The sequence below is a fragment of the Ictalurus punctatus genome, chromosome 19 (assembly GCF_001660625.3).
Source record: "Ictalurus punctatus breed USDA103 chromosome 19, Coco_2.0, whole genome shotgun sequence".
Lineage (NCBI taxonomy): Eukaryota > Metazoa > Chordata > Actinopteri > Siluriformes > Ictaluridae > Ictalurus > Ictalurus punctatus.
The window spans coordinates 6,874,348-6,882,922 of record NC_030434.2 but is presented as its reverse complement, the minus strand read 5'-3'; the positions used below and the strand labels follow the sequence as shown (position 1 = coordinate 6,882,922).

At 40.6% G+C, this 8,575-nt stretch overlaps 1 long non-coding RNA gene across 1 annotated transcript; it reads left to right on the top strand.

Annotated features, from left to right (window-relative positions):
- The first annotated feature begins 466 nt into the window (after positions 1 to 466).
- Positions 467 to 5,952, top strand: LOC128635392 (uncharacterized). The gene is made up of 3 exons (XR_008398366.1): positions 467 to 957; positions 1,816 to 2,059; positions 4,362 to 5,952. It is a non-coding gene; the product is annotated as an uncharacterized LOC128635392 (long non-coding RNA).
- Positions 5,953 to 8,575: the final 2,623 nt, after the last annotated feature.

Genomic DNA, 8,575 nt, shown 5'->3' with positions numbered 1-8,575 from the left:
TCTGTGTGAAACTTCTGAAAAAAAGCAGTTCTTTTCTGTCAGTTCCTCTCTTCATACTGTTGGGAAATCCCACCACTGGTTCGACCTTGTGGGACTTCAAGGCAGAATGGCACTTTTTTTTTGTCATTCCATTGTCAGCACAATCTCGTCAGTAGATAAGCCAACATGTCACCACCGCCATATATATGAAATGAAAACAATGGCTGATCGACTTTGGGAGTGCTATGGAGATGTTCAGAAACAGATACAAAAAGTCTTTAAGACTTTAAGAACTAAACTTCCTGACCCACATTAACATGACCTAAACCAAGCTCTAGCATACACGTCAACTGAATAAATATAAAGTGTTAAAATAGCAAAGATACTGTATTGCTTTGCTTACATCTGTGATTTTAAAGGTGTAAAATGCTGAAAAGCCTTGTTTTTTATATGCTATAACTGACATACGACTGATTATTATGAAATCACAGGCAGACTCAACAGGATATTGTGGGTTAGCCCAACATCCTGTGCTCAAGTGACTGAAAAAACATACAGATATGCTTAAAAAAATGCTTTGCAGATGTATTCTTTTATTTATTTATTTATTTATTTTTGACAGCTTATAACCTGTCAATGTTTAACCTGTTACCAAGGATACCAATGATTATGACGTAAAGGATCTGATGTGTCTGGGTGATACTATATATATTGCATGTGAAACTGTTTGTTCTTTATCAAGACTTTTGTGGTGAAGATTTACAACATAGTTATTGTTAATTACTGTATTGACAATTGTTATCCTGCTTGAAACCAAATCCACTTAGGTGAAGATTTGTAAACTTTATAAGTCACTGGTGAGTCCTCTTTTTCTATGATAGACTGACTAGAGTTTATTATTTTCTTCATCAATTTGGACCGAAGAGTAAGCCTGAGGCGTAAGGCCGCTCCTGCCCCGGAGGCTCAGACCTTGCCTGAGTAAGTAACAAAGCTTCTCATTATGATGTACACTTGAACAAGGTTTATATTGTATAGCAGGGAGCTTGTATGTTCTTTTCCAGATAGAAAGCTCACCTTGAGTAAGTATTTTTGGGGAATTTGTTGCATATTAGCCGGAAGCACTTCACTATAATGGTTTTTCAATTATTACCTTTCATGTAGTGTTTTATAGAGCTGTGTGTGAATGTAAAAACATCTGCAAAGTTTCAAAAATCAAAGCGCATGACAAACGGGGTTTTTGACTCCCATAATAAGGAACCGATTCTAAACAGCTGAAATGAGTTGTTAGTGATTCCAGACTTACTTCCTGTACTAACCTACAAAGGTTTCTAACATAAACTCCCACCTCTGGTTTTCATTGGCTGCTCGCTGACAGACGGAGCTGAAACTCGTTACGGTAGGGGGGTTTTCCTTTTTGATGCACGCTGACAGTGGTAGACCAATCACAACAGACTGGGACATTTGTCCAATCAGAGCAGAGTATGCTCTCCTAAAGGAGGAGTTTAGAGTGAATCCTTTAGAACAAATCATTTAACGAGTATTTGTGACACATTGGGGGAGTAATGCTACAGTTTAAATTATGGGCACGTTAAAGTGTTTGTTTTACCTTGGATGCATGTAAATCTATTTTATGAGACCTCTAAAACAAAATTAGGATTGTTTCAAAACCATAATAGGTGTGCTTTAAGAAGCACAGAGACTAACTTTTCTTATTTCATGTGTATTCTACCCAGAAAGGGAGCCAGAAAGTTTGTGTTTTTTGAACAACACCATCAAACTGTTTTAGCATGAATTATCTATCCATTCATCGATCTTCTACCACTTACTCCTTTTCAGGGTCACGGGGGAACCTGGAGCCTATCCCAGGTGCACAAGGCATGGTACACCCTGGACAGGGTGCCAATCCATCGCAGGGCACACCCATTTATACACTACGGACACTTTACGCCAATACCATGCATGTCTTTGGACTGGGGGAGGAAACTGGAGTACCCGGAGAAAACCTACGCAGCACGGGGAGAACATGCAAACTCCGCACACACATGACCCTGGCGGAACTCGAACCCTGGACGCTGGAGTTGTGAGACAAACATGCTAACCACTAAGCCAGTGCGCCCCAGTATAAAATTAAATAATGTGAAATATAATGCAATAACACAGTAGTTGGACAAAACCTGTTTATTTCTGCAGGATAAATTTATATACAAAAATAAATAATGAAAAAAAGTTTTTAAAATGTAAAAGTACAAAAGTGAGTACACCCCTCACATTGTTGTAAATATTTGATTATGCCTTTTCATGTGACAACACTGAAGAAATGACACTTTGCTACAATGTAAAGTAGTGAGTGTACAGCTTGTGTAACAGTGTAAATTTGCTGTCCCCTCAAAATAACTCAACACACAGACATTAATGTGTAAACCACTGGCAACAAAAGTGAGTACACTCCTAAGTGAAAATGTCCAAATTGAGCCCAATTAGCCATTTTCCCTCCCCGGTGTCATGACCTGTCAGTGTTACAAGATCTCAGGTGTGAATGGGGGGCAGGTGTGTTAAATTTGGTGTCATCGCTCTCACACTCCCTCATACTGGTCACTGGAAGTTCAACATGGCACCTCATGGCAAAGAACTCTCAGAGGATCTGAAAAAAAGAATTGTTGCTCTACATAAAGAAGATTGTCAAGACCCTGACACTGAGCTGCAGCACGGTGGCCAAGACCATACAGCGGTTTAACAGGGCAGGTTCCATTCAGAACAGGCCTCACCATAGTTGACCAAAGAAGTTGAGTGCACATGCTCAGCGTCATATCCAGATGTTTTCTTTAGAAAATGGAAGCATGAGTGCTGCCAGCATTGCTGCAGAGGTTGAAGGGTTGGGGGGTCAGCCTGTCAGTGCTCAGACCATACTCCGCACACTGCATCAAATTGGTCTGCATGGCTGTCGTCCCATAAGGAAGCCTCTTCTAGAGATGATGCACAAGAAAGCCTGCAAACAGTTTGCTGAAGACAAGCAGACTAAAGACATGGATTACTGGACCATTTCCTGTGGTCTGATGAGACCAAGATAAACTTATTTGGTTCAGATGGTGTCAAGTATGTGTGGTGGCAAACAGGTGAGGAGTACAAAGACAAGTGTGTCTTGCCTACAGTCAAGCATGGTGGTGGGAGTGTCATGGTCTGGGGCTGCATGAGTGCTGCCGGCACTGGGGAGCTACAATCCATTTAGGGAACCATGAATGCCAACATGTACTGTGACATACTGAAGCAGAGCATGATCCCCTTCCTTATTCCAGCATGATAACGACCCCAAACACATCTCCAAGACAACCACTGCCTTGCTAAAGAAGCTGAGAGTGAAGGTGATGGACTGGCCAAGCATGTCTCCAGACCTAAACTCGATTGAGCATCTGTGGGGCATGCTCAAACGGAAGGTGGAGGAGCACAAGGTCTCTAACATCCACCAGCTTCGTGAAGTCGTCATGGAGGAGTGGAAGAGGACTCCAGTGGCAACCTGTGAAGCTCTGGTGAACTCCATGCCCAAGAGGGTTAAGGCAGTGCTGGAAAATAATGGTGGCCACACAAAATATTGACACTTTGGGCCCAGTTTGGACACTTTCATTTAGGGGTGTACTCACTTTTGTTGCCAGCGGTTTAGACATTAATGACTGTGTGTTGAGTTATTTTGAGGGGACAGCCAATTTACACTGTTACACAAGCTGTACACTCACTACTTTACATTGTAGCAAAGTGTCATTTCTCCAGTGTTGTCACATAAAAAGATATTATCAAATATTTACAAAAATGAGATACTGTGTGTATATATATAGTCATACCACATCAAACTAGTGACTACAAGTGACTACAATTCCCATCCTGCACTACAGCCTACAAACATGGCTGTCATGGACTGCAATTCCCAGGACACACCTTAATTCTAATCATGCACTCCTGCATCCAATTTACACTCATAATTACTTTCCCTTTATATATATATATATATATATATATATATATATATATATATATATATATGTATATATATATATATATGTATGTATGTATGTATATAAAGGGAAAGGGTATAAACAATGTTCCCTTTCAAACGGAACTTCGACGTTGCATTTAGCATAACTGTATGGGAAGCGCCTTGCGCGCGTGCCCAGTGTCTGAAGCTTGTGTAAAATCATGCTTCTACTTATAGGCCTGCCATGATCAGGTGACGTGGCAATTAAGCGCGCCGCCACCCTTATTATCTTCAGCGAGACTGCATGTCTGTTGTTTGTGTGACAAAAAACGCTTCATTGCTACTCTATATTTTCTCAAAATCTCTTAACTTTTCTATCCCTTTTCTATCCCGGCTGAACTCCCACCGGCGACAGCAGGATTGGGGAGCTACCTGCTGGAATTCCTCTGCAGCTACTAAGTTTATTTCTGCAGCCTGGCATATCCCAAGCCTACTAAGAGCCACTGGATCAGGTTCTTGGTGTCCTGGTTTTGCGGCCCGGCCAGGGACTGGGTGGAGCAACTGGTCAGTACTGGGTCCCCCACTCTCCACGACGTCACCCAGTTCGTGGAACTTTTTGTCAATTTGATACTGGTGTAGGTTTGTGTTGTGTAATGTCTCAAGCCATGTATTTCATGTTATGAGATTTTACTCTGTGTGAAACTTCTGAATAAAAGCAGTTCTTTTCTGCTGTGAAACAGAGGTGTACATTACACTTTTTGCATATCACTTTAAGTGTTCCTGTGTACCAAGGAAACCCGCATCTTCCCTTCTTGTCACACATTGTAACATATTGTCCAAGTGGACATTCTGGTTAGAGATGGGAGCCATTGGGCCCTGCTTCCTTCTCTTCTCCTTCTATTCTCCTCTCTTCATACTGTTGGGAAATCCCACCACTGGTTCGACCTTGTGGAACTTCAAGGCATAATGGAACTTTTTTTTTGTCATTCCATTGTCAGCACAATCTCGTCAGTACATAAGCCAACATGTCACCACCGCCATATATATGAAATGAAAACAATGGCTGATCGACTTTGGGAGTGCTATGGAGATGTTCAGAAACAGATATGAAAAGTCTTTAAGACTTTAAGAACTAAAATGTATGTAGAAGATATTGCTGTTAAACCAATTCTTGAAAAAAAAAAAAAACTTCCTGACCCACATTAACATGACCTAAACCAAGCTCTAGCATACACCTCAACTGAATAAATATAAAGTGTTAAAATAGCAAAGATGCTGTATTGCTTTGCTTACATGTGTGATTTGAAAGGTGTAAAATGCTGAAAAGCCTTGTTTTTATATGCTATAACTGACATACGACTGATTATTATGAAATCACAGGCAGACTCAACAGGATATTGTGGGTTAGCCCAACATCCTGTGCTCAAGTGACTGAAAAAACATACAGATATGCTTAAAAAAATGCTTTGCAGATGTATTCTTTTTCTCTTTTTTTTGACAGCTTATAACCTGTCAATGTTTAACCTGTTACCAAGGATACCAATGATTATGACGTTAAGGATCTGATGTGTCTGCGTGATACTATATATATTGCACGTGAAACTGTTTGTTCTTTATCAAGACTTTTGTGGTGAAGATTTACAACATAGTTATTGTTAATTACTGTATTGACAATTGCTATCCTGCTTGAAACGATTCTGCAATAAACCAAATCCACTTAGGTGGAGATTTGTAAACTTTAGAAGTGACTGGCGAGTCCTCTTTTTCTATGATAGACTAAGACTAGAGTTTATTATTTTCTTCATCAATTTGGACTGAAGAGTAAGCCTGAGGCGTAAGGCCGCTCCTGCCCCGGAGGCTCAGACCTTGACCTGAGTAAGTAACAAAGCTTCTCATTATGATGTACACTTGAACAAGGTTTATATTGTATAGCAGGGAGCTAGTATGTTCTTTTCCAGATAGAAAGCTCACCTTGAGTAAGTATTTTTGGGGAATTTGTTGCATATTAGCCGGAACCACTTCACTATAATGGTTTTTCAATTATTACCTTTCATGTAGTGTTTTATAGAGCAGTGTGTGAATGTAAAAACATCTGCAAAGTTTCAAAAATCAAAGCGCATGACAAATGGAGTTTTTGGCTCCCAAAATAAGGAACTGATTCTGAACAGCTGAATTGAGTCATTAGTGATTCCAGACTTACTTCCTGTACTAACCTACAAAGGTTTCTAACATAAACCCCCACCTCTGGTCTTCATTGGCTGCTCGCTGACAGACGGAGCTGAAACTCGTTACGGTAGGGGGGTTTTCCTTTTTGATGCACGCTGACAGTGGTAGACCAATCACAACAGACTGGGACATTTGTCCAATGAGAGCAGAGTATGCTCTCCTAAAGGAGGAGTTTAGAGTGAATCCTTTAGAACAAATCATTTAACAAGTATTTTTGACACATCGGGGGAGTAATGCTACAGTTTAAATTATGGGCACATTAAAGTGTTTGTTTTACCTTGGATGCATGTAAATCTATTTTATGAGACCTCTAAAACAAAATTAGGAATGTTTCAAAACCATAATAGGTGTGCTTTAAGAAGCACAGAGACTAACTTTATTTATTTTATGTGTATTCTACCCAGAAAGGGAGCCAGAAAGTTTGTGTTTTTTGAACAACACCATCAAACTGTTTTAGTATGAATTATCCATCCATTCATCCATCTTTTACCGCTTACTCCTTTTCAGGGTCACGGGGGAACCTGGAGCCTATCCCAGGTGCACAAGGCGGGGTACACCCTGGACAGGGTGCCAATCCATCGCAGGGCACACAATCACATACACACTCACACAACCATTTGTACACTACGGACACTTTACGCCAATCAGCCTACCATGCAAGTCTTTGGACTGGGGGAGGAAACCGCAGTACCCGGAGAAAACCTACGCAGCAAGGGGAGAACATGCAAACTCCGGACACACGTCCCCGGCGGGACTCGAACCCTGGACGCTGGAGTTGTGAGATGAACGTACACTAAGCCATAATTCTTTTTTCAGATCCTCAGAGAGTTCTTCGCCATGAGGTGTACAGATGACCAGTATGAGGGAGTGTGAGATTGATGACACCAAATTTAACACAGATGCTCCCCATTCACACCTGAGACCTTGTAACACTGACAATTCATGACACCGGGGAGGGAAAATGGCTAATTGGGCCCAATTTGGACATTTTCCTTTAGGGGTGTACTCATTTTTGTTGCCAGCAGTTTAGACATTAATGGCTGTGTGTTGAGTTATTTTGAGGGGACAGCAAATTTACACTGTTACACAAGCTGTACACTCACTACTTTACATTGTAGCAAAGTGTCATTTCTTAAGTGTTGTCACATGAAAAGATATAATCAAATATTTACAAAAATGAGATACTGTGTGTATGTGTGTATATATATATATATATATATATATATATATACACACACACACACACACACACACACACACACACACACACACACACATATATATATATATATATATATATATATATATATATATATATATATGACTATATATATATATATACATATATATATATATATATATATATATATATATATATATATATATATATATATATAGTCATGTCACATCAAACCAGTGACAGTGACTACAATTCCCATCCTGCACTATGGCCTACAAACATGGCTGTCATAGACTGCAATTCCCAGAACACACCTTAATTCTAATCATGCACTCCTGCATCCAATTTACACTTATATTTACTTTCCCTTTATATGTATATATCCCTTTATATATATATATATGTATGTATGTATATATACATATGCATATACATATGTATATACATATGTATATAAAGGGAAAGGGTTTAAACAATGTTCCCTTTCAAAGGGAACTTCGACGTTGCATTTAGCATAACAGTATGGGAAGCGCCTTGCGCGCGTGCCCAGTGTCTGAAGCTTGTGTAAAATCATGCCTCTACTTATAGGCCTGCCATGATCAGGTGACGTGGCAATCAAGCGCGCCGCCACCCTTATTATCTTCAGCGAGACAGCATGTCTGTTGTTTGTGTGACAAAAAACGCTTCATTGCTACTCTATATTTTCTCAAAATCTCTTAACTTTTCTGTCCCTTTTTTAGAAGAAAAGAAAAGAGAGGGAAGTAATGAGCGAGAAAGAATTCCAGGAAGTGTGTTAGAGCTTGCTCCCGTTTCAACACGGGAATAGCGCACACTTTCTGGGTGAAGTGTTCAGGGATGTAGCATGAGATGGCAGCCTCGAGAGGCTGTGCATGGTAACGCCTGCATTAAGCAGCTCAGCTCGCGACTCACACTCTTCTCGGAAGCCGAAGCGAGTTGGGTTTCGGTGCCTCACGGATCTGGGCCGGCTGCTGCCAAGGCAGCTAGCCATCTCAGGTTCGGGGGATCTCTTAGGAGTTGGAGACGAGCACTGCTCTATCTCTTGTTCTGTCTTCCGGGTTTGGCTCTCTGCTGGATTTTGGAGCTCGCATCGCGACTCCTCCGTCTGCTATGGAAGGCCAAAAGGGAAAAAAGTGAAGAAAAAAAAACACACACTCACAAAAATAATAGTTATAATTCCTCTCTGATGCTGAGGAGCCAGAAGGATG